Source organism: Trichosurus vulpecula, chromosome 5 (assembly GCF_011100635.1).
Source record: "Trichosurus vulpecula isolate mTriVul1 chromosome 5, mTriVul1.pri, whole genome shotgun sequence".
NCBI classification, from domain to species: Eukaryota; Metazoa; Chordata; class Mammalia; order Diprotodontia; family Phalangeridae; genus Trichosurus; species Trichosurus vulpecula.
In genome coordinates, this window is record NC_050577.1 from 94,727,403 (window position 1) to 94,740,867 (window position 13,465).

The 13,465-nt window shown below is 38.6% G+C and overlaps 1 pseudogene; it reads right to left on the bottom strand.

Annotated features, from left to right (window-relative positions):
- Positions 1 to 8,647: 8,647 nt before the first annotated feature.
- On the bottom strand, positions 8,648 to 12,287 carry LOC118850932 (annotated as a pseudogene).
- Positions 12,288 to 13,465: the final 1,178 nt, after the last annotated feature.

A 13,465-nucleotide genomic window follows, 5' to 3' on the forward strand; every position in this document is an offset into this window, starting at 1 on the left:
ATGGGAGAGAAGAGATATTAAAATAACCACCAAACTGAAGGTCTACAGAGTTGTTGTGTTGACCTCATTTTTGTATGCCTGTGAAATTTGGACAGTATACCAGCACCATGCCAGAAAACTGAATTGTTTCAATTTGAATTGTCTCAGGAAGATTTGGAAGATCATTTGGCAGAATAAGATACCAGACATTGAGATCCTTTCCCAAACTAAGCTGCCAAGCATTCAAATGCTATTGCAGAGAGCCTAACTCCAATGGGCTGGCCACATTATTGGAATGCCAAATGTATACTTGCCAAAAAGATTATTTTATGGAGATCTCAAACAAGGCAAGTACTCACATGTTAATCAGAAAAAGTGATACCAGGACACTCTCAAGGTCTCTCTTAAGAACTTTTGAATTGATTGTGTGACATGGGAGACACCGGCCCAGGGCTGCCCAGCATGGCATGCCTTCATAAGAGAAGGTACTGTGTTCTCTAAGAAAAGCAGAATTAAAGTAGCTCAAAAGAAATGTGATACATGCAAATTTAGAGAATCCACCCCACATGTTAACGTGGACTATTTGTACTTGACCTTTGGTAGAGCATTCTGACCTTGTTTGGGTCTGATTGGCCAGTCAGACACATTGTAACTTGACTCTAACATCGTGATGTTATTTTGATCCTCTTTGAAAACAAAGGACAACTACCAGCTCAAATGCATTCAACATATTTATGGAAATCTCATCCATCTTTGCATGAATAAAAGTTCAAACAGTTTTCTAGAGAAGAACCAGTTTCTTTCCAACCATGAAAAGAAAACTGTCTCGTCATAGATAACTCCTCATAGAATGGCAGCTACACTGTCTCTTTAATAATCAAAATATTGTCTTCTTCAAAGCTTCAATGAGAGTATGAATATTGTCTATGGAAGAGAGTATTGAAGATGGTGTTACCTGTAGAAAAGACACTGGATTTATTTTTTTAATTAGATTTCTTTATTTTTAGTTTATAACACTTAGTTCTACATGTTCTTGAGTTTCAAATTTTCTTCCCTTTCCTCCCCTCCCACGTCCTCCCCCAAGACAGCATGCAGTCTGATATAGATTCTATATAAACTTTCGTATTAAACTTATTTACACAATAGTCAAGTTGCAAAGAAGAATTATGACCAAGGAAATGAATCATGAGAGAGAAGAAATGAAACCAAAAAAGAAAGAGAAAAAAAAGAAAAAGAGAGCAAATAGTTTGCTTCAATCTGCATTCAGACTACACAGTTCTTCCTCTGGATGTAGCTAGCTTTTTTTTTCCATCATGAGTCCTTTGGAGCTGTCTTTGAGCCTTGTATTGATGAGGAGAGCCAAGTCTATCAAAGTCAGTCATCACAGAATCAATATGTCTGTGGTTGTATACAGTGTTTTCCTGGTTCTCCTCCTTTCATTCAGCCTCAGATCATGTAGGTCTTTCCAGGTTATTATGAGGTCTGTATCTTCCCCATTTCTTATAGCACAATAGTATTCCATTACATTCATATACCACAACTTTTTCAGCCATTCCCCAATTGATGGGCATCCCTTTCATTTCCAATTCTTTGCTACCACAAAAGAGCAGCTATAAATATTTTTGTACATACAGCTCCATTTCCCACTTGTGTGATATCTTTGGGATACAGCCCTAGAAGTGGTTTTGCTGGGTCAAAGGGTATACACATTTTTATAGTCCTTTGGGCATAGTTCCAAATTGCTCTCCAAAATGAGTGGATCTGTTCACAACTCCACCAACAATGTATTAATGTTCCAATTTTCCCACATCCTCTCCAGCATTTATCATTTTCCTGTTTTGTCATGTTAGCCAATCTGACAGGAGAGATGTGGTAATTAAGAGTTGTTTTGATTTGCATTTCTCTAATCAATAGTGATTTAGAGCATTTTTTTTCATATGCCTATAGATCTCTTTAATTTCTTCCTCTGAAAACTGCCTGTTCGTATCCTTTGACCATTTCTCAGTTGGGGGATGACTTGTATTCCTATAAATTTGGCTCAGTTCCCTGTCTGTTTTAGAGATGGAGCCTTTATCAGAGACACTGGTTGTAAAGATTTTCTCCCAGTTTTCTGCTTCCCTCCTAATCTTTGTTGCATTGGCTTGTTTATACAAAAAATTTTCAGTTTACCATAATTAAAATTATCCATTTTACATTTTATAATGCTCTCTATCTCTTGTTGGGTCATGAATTTTTCCCTTTCCCATACATCTGACAGGGAAACTATTCCTTGCTCTCCCAAATTGCCGATAGTATCAGCTTTTATTCTTAAATCATGTACTGATTTTGACTTTATTCTGGTATATGGTGTAAGATATGGGTCTATGCCCAGTTTCTGCCATAGCATTTTCAAATTTTCCCAGCAGTTTTTATGAAATGGTGAATTCTTAACCCAGAAGATGGATTCTTTGGGTTTATCAAAGAGTAGATTGCTATAGTCGTTGACTGTTGTGTCTTGTGTACCTATCTTATTCCACTGATCCACAACTCTGTTTCTTAGCCAGTGCCAGGTAGTTTTGAGGATTCCTGCTTTATAGTACAGTTTGATATCTGGTATGGCTAGGCTACCCTCCCTAGGATTTCTTTTCATTAATTCCCTTGATATTTTGGACTTTCTGTTCTTCCAGGTGAATTTTGTTATTATTTTATCCAGCTCTGTAAAATAATTTTTGGTAGTTTGATTGGTATGGCACTGAATAAGTAAATTAATTTAGGTAAAATTGTCATTTTTATTATATTAGCTTGGCCTACCCATGAGCAACTGATGCTATTCCATTTAATTAGATCCAACTTATTTGTGTGAAAAGTGTTTCATAATTTTGTTCGTATAGGCCCTGGGTTTGTCTTGGCAGGTAGACTTCCAAATATTTTATAGTGTCTACAATAACTTTAAATGGAATTTCCCTTTCTATCTCTTGCTGTTGGGCTTTGTTAGTAATATATAGGAATGCTGAGGATTTATGTGGGTTTATTTTATATCCTGCAACTTTGCTAGAGTTGTTTATTATTTCAAGTAGTTTTTTACTTAAATCTCTAGGATTCTCTAAGTAAATAATCATATCATGTGCAAAAAGTGTTAATTTAGTTTCTTCTTTGTTTATTCTAATTCCTTCAATTTCTTTTTCTTCTCTTAATGCTAAAGCTAACATTTCTAGTACCAAATTGAATAATAGGGGTAATAATGAACATCCTTGTTTTACCCCTGATCTTATTGTGAATGCATCTAGCTTATCCCCATTGTGTATAATGCTTGTTGATGGTTTTAGGTAGATGCTATTTATAATTTTAAGGAAGGCTCCATTTATTCCTATGCTTTCTAGTGATTTTAATAAGAATGGTTGTTGTATTTTCTAAAAGTCTTTTTCTGCATCTATTGAGATGATCATATGGTTTCTGCTAGTTTTGTTTTTGATTTGATCAATTATGCTGATAGTTTTCCTAATATTGAACCAAACTTGCATTCCTGGAATAAATCCTACCTGGTCATAGCGTTTTATTCTTGTGATAAGTTGCTGCAATCTTTTTGCAAATATTTTATTTAAAATTTTTACATCAATATTCACTAGGGAAATTGATCTATAATTTTCGTTCTCTGTTTTGACTCTTCCTGGTTTAGGTATTAGTACCATATTTGTGTCATAAAAAGAATTTGGTAGAACTCCTTCTTTGCCTATTTTATCAAATAGTCTGTAAAGTATGGGAATTAATTGTTCTTTAAATGTTTGATAGAATTCACATGTAAAACCATCTGGCCCTGGAGATTTTTTCCTAGGGAGTTTATTGATGATTTGCTCAATTTCTGTTTCTGAGATGAGCTTATTTAGGTATTTTACTTCCTCTTCTGTTAATCTGGGCAATTTATATTTTTGTAAATATTCATCCATTTCCCTAAGGTTGTCAAATTTATGAGCATAAAATTAGGCAAAATAATTCCTAATTATTGTTTAAATTTCATCTTCATTGGAAGTGAATTCACCCTTTTCATTTTTGGTACTGGTAATTTGGTTTTCTTCTTTCTTTTTTTTAATCAAATTGACCAAGGTTTTATCAATTTTATTGTTTTTTTTTTCATAAAACAAGAGCTTAGTTTTATTTTTTAGTTAAATAATTTCTTGGTTCCCATTTTATTAATCTCTCCTTTAGTTTTCAGTATTTCTAATTTGGTATTTAATTGGGGATTTTCAATTTGTTTTTTTTTCTAGCTTTTTTCAGTTGCATGCCCATTTCATTGATCTCCTTTTGTCTATTTTCTTCATGTAAGCATTTAGAGATATAAAACTCCCCCTAAGAACTGCTTTTGCTGCATCCTGTAAGTTTTGGCATGTTGTCTCATTATTGTCATTCTCTTGAATGAAGTTATTAATGGTTTCTATGATTTGTTCTTTGACCCACTCATTCTTCAGGATTAGATTATTTAGTTTTCAATTAATTTTTAGTTTATTTTTCCATGGCTCTTTATTACAAATAATTTTTATTGCATCATGATCTGAAAAGGATGCTTTGACTATTTCTGCCTTTCTGCACTGGATTGTGAGGTTTTTGTGCCCTAGTGCATGGTCAATTTTTGAGTATGTGCCATGTGCCACTGAGAAAAATGTATATTCCTCTTAATCCCCATTCAGTTTTCTCCAGAGGTCTATAATATCTGCCTTTTCTAAAATTCTATTTATCTCCTTAACTTCTTTCTTTTTATTTTGACGTTAGATTTATCGAGTTCAGAGAGGGGGAGGTTGAGGTCCCCCATTGTTATAGTTTTGCTGTATATTTTCTCCTGAACTCCCTTGACCTCTCCTCTAAGAATCTGCATGCTACACCACTTGGTGCATATATGTTAAATAATGATATTGCTTCATTGTTTTCGGTGCCCTTTAGCAAGATATAGTGTCCTTCCTTATCTCTTTTAATTAGATCTATCTTTGCCTTTGCTTTGTCTGAGATTAGGATTTCTACTCCTGCTTTTTTACTTTAGCAGAAGCACAATATATTCTACTCCAGCCTTTTATTTTTGCCCTGTGTGTATCCACCTGTTTCAAATGTGTTTCTTGTAAACAACATATTGCAGGATTATGGTTTATAATCCATTCATCCATCTGCCTCTGTTTTATGGGATTCTTCCAATTCACATTCACAGTTATGATTGCAAGCTGTGTCTTTTTCTGCATCCTGTTTCTCCCCCCTCCCATTTATGCTTTTATTTCTCCCTTCTCCCACTCCTCAAAAGAGTTTTGCTTCTGACCACTGTCTTCCTCCATTTACCCTCCCTCTTGATTCCCCTCCCTTATTGTACCCTTTTCCCCTTGCTACTTCTTCCCTCCCTTCTGACCACCCCCCCTTTTCTTTCCTCTTTCCCCTCCTACTGCTTAGAAGACAAGTTTGATTTGTATACTTAGAGTGTGTTATTCTCTTCTTCAACCAAAACCAATGAGAGTAAAGCTCATATACTACTCTTCTCCCTCCTTTTTTTCCCTCTACCATAATATGTTTTTGCGCCTCTTCACATGATGTAATTTACCCATTTCTACTACCTCCTTACCTCTTCTCCCAGAACGCTCCCTTTACATCTCTTAATTATGTTTTTATCATTATATCAGTTATTTTATACTGACACCCACAGTCTATGTGTATCCCTTTCAATTGTCATAATAACTGTACTATTCTGAAGATTGACATACACACACACACACACATATATATATACATATATATGTATATATATATATATATATATGTATATATATATATATATATATGAAACAATATAATCCTATTTAAGGATGTAAACAATTTGCCCTTATTGATTAACAAAGTTTGTGGGTTTTTTGCCCATTTACCTTTTTATGTCTCTCTTGAGTTTTGTATTTAAAGATCAAACTTTCCATTGAGCTCTGGCCTTTTCATCAGGAAGGTCTGGAATCCCCTTATTTCATTGAATGCCCATCTCCTTGCCTGAAAAATTATGCTCAATTTTTCTGGGTAGTTAATCCTTGGTCGTAGTCCAAACTCTTTTGCCTGTCAGAATATCTTATTCCAATTTCTCCTGTCGTTTAATGTAGAAGCTGAAAGATCCTGCATGATCCAGACTGTAGTTCTATGATATTTGAATTGTTTCTTTTTGGCTGCTTGCCGTATTTTCTCCTTGAATTGATAATTCTGAAATTTGGCTAGAATACGTCTTGGAGTTTTCCATTTGGGATATCTTTCAGGGGGCGATTGGTGGATTCCTTTGATGACTCTTTTCCCCTCTGGTTCTAGGACCTCAGAACAATTCTTCTTGAGGATTTCTTGGAAGATACTGTCTGGGCTCTTTTTTCCATCATGGCTTTCTGGTAGACCAATAATTCTTAAATTGTTTCTCCTGGACCTATTTTCCAGGTCAGTTGCTTTTCCAATCAGATTTTTCACATTTTCTTCTATTTTTTCATTCTTTACATTTTGTTTGACTTCTTGATGCATCATACAGTCAGTAGCTTCCACTTGCTCAATTCTAATTTTTAATGAATTGCTGTCTTTATTTTGCTTTTGAGTCTCCTTTTCCAATTGGTTGATTTTACCTTTTAGGGTGTCATTTTCTCTAATTAGATTCTGAAACTCCTTAGCCATTTTGCTGATTTTACTTTTTAAAAATTTGTTCTCATCAGTGATTGTTTTTCCATTTTTTCTTTTACCTCCCTAATTTGGTTTTTAAAATCCTCCTTTAGCTCTTCCAGGAATGCTTTTTGGGCTTGAGACCAGTTCACATTCCTATTTGAGGTATCAGATATGCATATAGTGTCCATGCTGTCCTCTTCTGAATTGGTATTTTGATCTTTCCTGTCTCCCTAAAAAGAATCAATGGTCCTTGGTTTTTTCATGTTCTTCTTCATGTTGGTTAGCTTTTTCCTGGATTTAAAGTAGATTTCTTTGGGAATCAGGAATCTCTGCCCCAGGTCTCTTGCTCTTGGAATTGTGAGCCTAGTTACTGGCTTTGTGTTCTATGGCTTCTGGTTTCCTGAGGTCTGGGGGAGGGGTCATCTGGCTGCCAGAAGTCTCATTTTCCCCTGTGGCTGCTCTCCACCACGGGTGGTCTCAACCATGGTCTGTCCTGGTGTCTGCCACTTCTCCTGACTGTGCAAATGCATGTCTGGGTTCCTCGTGTTGACCCTTGATGGTTCCACACTTCTGGGACTCAGGAATTCCCACTGTTTGGTACTGAATCCCCACTTCTGGCTCCTCTATTCCAGGGTTTTTCCCAAGGTATTCTCTGGGTCAGGGAGGGAGAGAGGGAGGGATGAGAGCTGTTTACCTGGCCATTATGACTCCTGGAAGTTCAAGAAGGTGAGTTTCAAACCTCTGGGCTGCAAGCCTCAGGAGTAGATGTCTCACGGCCTCAGGTGCTGCACTGCTGCCTCCCATGGCTTCCACAGACTCCTGTCCTGTTCTGGGAGGCCTGGGGATCTCCACAGGTTTCAGGCACACAGCTTTCTCCCAGTCTGGATTACTGGTTGGTTTCCACAGCTGCTTCCACTTTGGTGTGGTCTGGTGCAGCTCTGTGTACTCTCCCAGCCTACAGATGCATCTTGTCGACCTTGTGGACTCTACTGGCTTGGAAATTTGCCCACTCAGTCTACTAGTGGTTTCTAACTCTGTCAAATCTGCTCAGATTCACTTTTTTAGAGGTATCTGACACAACTTGTGAGAGAGCTCCAGTAAGATGCTGTTTTCATGTGGCCATCTTGGCTCTGCCCCAAAAGACACTGGATTTATGCCCTGAATCACTAACTGCACTGAATAAACTTCAATGGGGAGACCAAGAATTAATTTGTATTACAGTATCATACATTCTCTTATAAAAGGTCCAGTTTTCAATTCAATCCAAGCCATCTTTATTAAGATACCATGTGCCCAAACCTTATATAGAGAAGAAGGAGGAACAGAGTGGTAAAATGGAAAGAATGCTTTGGATTTAAAATCAAAAGCCCTAGATGGAGTCCTTGCTCTAACATTCCTTATTACTGCTAGAGATAAACCAATTATATGCTTTAAACCTCAGATATGAGCAGATTGATATTTGAACTCCCTACAAACATTTGTCGTAAAAGAAAATCTTGAAGACCAGTGTAAAAGTAAACCACTATCCGCTTCTATTGGGTGGGAAGACATAGTCCTTGACTTAATCTCCAGGAGTTTATATGTAGTGAATACTGCATCCATGAACATGAAACTGTTAAGTGAAAAGGCAAGATAATACGTATGATTGCTGCCAACCAGCTATAGACTATGTATGAAAAAAAAGGTGAGTGAGAAGAGGTAAATGAGGGCTAGTGTGGTATGGGAAGACTTTCCAAGGATATGCCAGCTGAGGTGGACATTGGAGGCAATGTAGGGTTTAGACAGACCAGCAGGATGGAGGGATTCTGTAAGCTCCAAGGCTTCAGAATTGTTAAATCATGAAAGTTTTCTCACTATTTCCTCACTAAAGTTAATCAAAGTGACAGAAGCTAAAAACAATTCAGAGCTGCTGGAGCCTAAACCAGTACTTATAAAGCATCATGAAAACCCTTACCCAAGGAAAGAATAAGTAAAGAATGACAATGTTAAATCTCCATAGCACTGAATCAGATTCCCTTGGGTCCCACAAGTCTCTGAGTGCTCATCTTAGGAAGACTCTTGCCCATGATGCCTGGGTCCTCTTTGTCTGCTCCTTGTACTCAGCCAGTTTCTCTCCAGTTTTCCTGAGCTTCTCCTTCGGGCTGGCCCACTGAAGCTTTCCCACTAGGCTGTGAACCTCATTGGTGTAGTACATGCCCCTATTCTTCTGTACTAGGCTCTCTGCTGTATCTAGCAGCTCCTTCATTTGCTCTTCCTGCTCCCTCTCTTTGACCAGATTGTTGAAGACACAGACCCAGTCCCCACAACACTCAACCAGCTCTTTCAGGGCCTTGCTTTCTGTGAACTGGATGTCATTCTGCAGGGAGTTACTTCTAGGTGAAAACACCCAGTTATCTGGGTGATTCATGACATTATTCCCAAAGATCTCCTTCACCCTCTTCATGGTGTCCTGGTCCACCTTAGAATAGTGACCCTGCTGGGTCAGAAGGAACAGTGTGTGTGGCCCCAGGGAGGAGAGGATGTTACACTGAATGATTTTTTGAGAACTTAGACCTTCAGTAGACACCTCTAGGCCAAAGATATCAGGGCTGCCCATGCTTTCAATTTCCTCACTTCCCCAGCTCTGGTTCCCTTTGTTGCAGATCCTGGTCATTGACATTGTCCCAAGCTTGGACACAAACACATTCTCCCCAGGGATGTTGTTCCCTGTTGCACTTCTCCCGGTTCCTGTTTCTTCACCAGGATTACCCTCTGCTTGGGCTCTTTCAGGGGCTGCTTCTCCTCTCCTGAGTCTACAGGGAGTGGACATTATTCAGGAATCAAATCTACCCTTTCAGGATGATCTTTCAGTTTCTCCACTTGACAAGACAACAATTTAAGAATAGAACACTAATTGTGAGAGCTTACTCTCAGAGTTGACTCCTCTGCCCCCTTCTCAGTGCCTTCATTCAGAGACACAGTACTGCCCTTGCTACTCAGGCTTGCCCCCTTCATCAATGTTCCATGCTGTGAGCCTGGACTCTAGACCTAGTTCTGCCACTAACACCCTGTGTAACCTCAATTATTGAATCCTTTCCTCTATCTGAGCCTTGGTGTTCTTATCTGTAAAATGAAGCCCAACCAGCTTTTACACGCTTTGTGTTACTAACTGGTGACACCAACGTCTACAGTAATTTACAAATATTATCTCATTTGATCTTCACAAAAACCAAAGGCACGATACTCATTTTAGAATTGAGAAAGTTAAGGCAAGTAGAAGTAAAGTGACTTGCCCTAAGTCACACAAGTGTCTTTGGTGATAATTGAATTTGGGTCTTCCTGTCCCCAGGCTCAGCACTCTCACCACTGTGCCATCTGCTGCTAGCCTTGACCAGCTCTCAAACATCTAAGCTGACAGAGAGTATGTTACACAGAACCCCTCTCCCTCCAGAAGGAGTGGGTGTTTCCTGTGAGCTACAACACTGGGGGAGAGTGGAGGTGGGGCACTATCCTAGCCTAGAATGTTCCTACCACCTAATAATCAAGCAGGAAGTGAGCATTTGTGCTCTTTCAAAAATATTCCTTACCACAGAGATTTTCTTCATTTCTTTCCACCTTTCTTTCTTTTGTGTTTACCTGGAACAGCCACAGAAATAATCAGGCTTAAACAGTGGAAACTTTGGGTGGAGTCATTCCTTTTGTTGTACTGAATATTGACAGAAGATGGACAGGGTAGAGACAATGAATACAGCCAGTATTCAAATTATGAATGTTTTGTGGACTGAGTCCATGGTGCATAACAGGGATTTCACTGAGATCAGGGTCAGGAGACTGCCTCTAATCCTGTGAGACTTTGAAGAAATCAGGCTGTCTGCCTGAGTTTCAATTTCCTCATATATAAAGATAGATTAGAAAATCTCTAAGAATCTTTCTAGATCTATGATTTTCTGTTCTATCAATGATGCCCAAAGATCAACCACAACTGATCCTTTGGTAAGAATGATCATATTTTAAAATAAAATATGCCCAGCATGGCTCATCCATTAATTCATAATACTTTATCAGATCTGGGAGATGGATATTCAAATCTTAGAGCAGGCACTTATTAACTATGTGATACAAAGCAAGTATCTTAACCCCTCAGAGTCTCACCTGTAAAATGGAGGAATTTGTTAGAGATGATAGGAAGCCACTAAACATGTTTGAGCGTGGGCATGACACCATCACATCTGTGTGGGAGGTTGTGGTCAGACCACGGAATTTCATTGTTCTTGATCATGAAAGTGAAGCCCTTGTAGGAGATGTCAAAATCAAGGTTGTGGCTATTCTTGTGTGTAGCTCAGGTAAGGTGGAGGACCAGGTCATGCGAATTGAGTTGATTGAAGACCTTGGAAATGAGGGAACATCAGCATGTATGTGGAAGTCCCCTAGTATGAGGCAGGAGTTGAAGTAGAGTGGGAGACTGAACAAGGCACTTAATTTATTAGAAGAGTGTCCCAGTGACTGGTAGATAATTGCCCCAGAATATGGATTGGGTGATATATTTGGGTAATGGGAATCTCAAAGGAGGAGAGGCTGCAGAGTGAGGGTGTGAGAAGAGTCTGTTAGTGGCAATGGGGATCAATGAGTACTTTGACTCCCACTCTGGGATGAATGAATTGGGGGAGAGAGATATAAGAGAAGGAATAGACACTACTGGAAAAGAGGGCAAGGAATGAAGTTTTATCCTTGGACAGCCAGTTTTCAATGAGAGCAGAAAATGGAAGGAGCATGAGAAAACAATGGAAGCTGTCCAATGAACTAGATGATTAACAAACCCAAAGAGAAATACCATTGTGCCTCTCTAACAAGCCAGATAAGAAATGGAGAGAGGGAGTAATCAAAATTCTGATTCTTCACAGACATGTCTATTTGGTGCATCTACCAGCCCCAGTCATATTGTCCCCAACCTATATTTGTACTCCCACATCCATGATCCTAGATTCTGATTGATAAGCATTCACCATATCTCATCCCATCTCTGGTATGCCATGCCATTACCTGCCCCTCTTTCTGCGATGCTGATGTGTACAGCCCTACCTCACTGTTCCTTATTAGTTTCTTTTGTTGGATCTTCATCTAGACACTTACTGGACTGTCTTCCCTTCTTCCTCTATACAATTTCACTTGGTGATTTCATCCCCTTCCATGGATTTCATTATCATCTCTATGTTGATGATTCTGAAATCTACTTATTCAGCTCTAACCTGCCTCCTAATCTTAAGGCTCCTCAGTTGGACATGTTGAACTGGCTGTCCTTTAAATTACTTAAACTCATCATGTTCAAAACCAAACTCATTCAATCTTTCCATCTTTCACTCAATTGTCGAATTATCTTCCTAAAGTACCTGTCACTCCCCTATTCAATAAACTCCAGTGGCTCCGTATTACCTCTAGGATGAAACATACAATCCTGTCTTTGGTATTTAAAACCCTTCATAAATTGGACCCTTCCTACCTTTGCTGTCATTTTATATCTTTCCCCCTCCACACACTCTGTAAGCTAGTCATACTGGCCTCTTTGCTCTTCTTTACTCAACACTTTATTGTATTTCCAGATTCTGTTCTTTTTAGGGGCTGTCCCCCATGCTCAGAATTCTCTTGCACCTACTGGCTTCTCTGGTTTCCTTCAAATCTCACCTAATTCCTACCTTCTCCAACATGGCTTCGGCAGTCCTCCTTAATCTTAGTGTCTTCTCTCTGAGATTATCTCCAATTATCCTCTCTCTCTCTCTCCCCCCATCTCTCTTCCTCTTTCTCTCTCTCTCCAAACATACATATGTGCACACATATATTTATACACATGTATATATTTCATGAAATATGTATATGTGTTTACATATAAATGTGTGTATACATACATATATACATATCATAGTTTTAATATACACATATACACACATATCAATATATATGTCTAAATATGAATACATATACACACACATATGTGAAACTTTGTTTGTTATCTCACCCCCCATTAGACTGTGAGCTTTTTGAAAGCACAATCTGTAGCTAGGTGGTACAATGCATAAACTCCTGGACCTGGAGTCAGGAAGACCAGAGTTCAAATCTGGCCTCAGACATTCACTAGATATGTGACCTTGGGCAAGTCATATAAACTCTATTGTTCTCAGTTTCCTCAGCAGTAAAATGTGGATAATAATGTCACCTACCTTCCAAGGTTGTTGGAAGAATCAAAGCAGACAATACCTGTAAAGCTTAAAGCCTTTAGTGCAGCCTCTGACACATAGTAGACACTATAAAAATTCTTACCCCCTTTACATTTTTTGCCATTCTTTATATTCTGCCTGGGATATAGTATATGCTTAATAAATGTTTATTTAATTGACTTGACACATCTCCATTTACCCTTCCCCTCCACCTTGCCTGCACACTAGCTCTGACTCTGAGTAATTACTTCAACACTGGAAAGAAAATGTCAATCATCAATCATCCTGTGAAACTAACTGCCATTCCCTGTGACTCCATTGTCTAAACACTCCTCTTTGGCTACCATTCCCCTATATGGATTTTCACCCCGTTATAATGTAAGCTACTTGAAGACCGGGACTGTCTTGCTTGTATTTTTATCCCCACGAATAATTTTTTTTCATTCTTCCAATACAACACACTTTTTAACTGATGCATCCTTATTATCTAAGGCAAATGATAACTTGACAACTCCAGCTTGTTTGCTTTGGAATTGTCAGGGCTGTCCAAGGCAGATGCTGGTCCTCTTCCTCTCTCACTTTTCTCTCCCCTTTGTCTCCCCCTCACTCTCCCCACTTCATTCTCTATTAATTGTTCACATCTCTTGGTTCTCATTTTGTTCTGTGGTGAC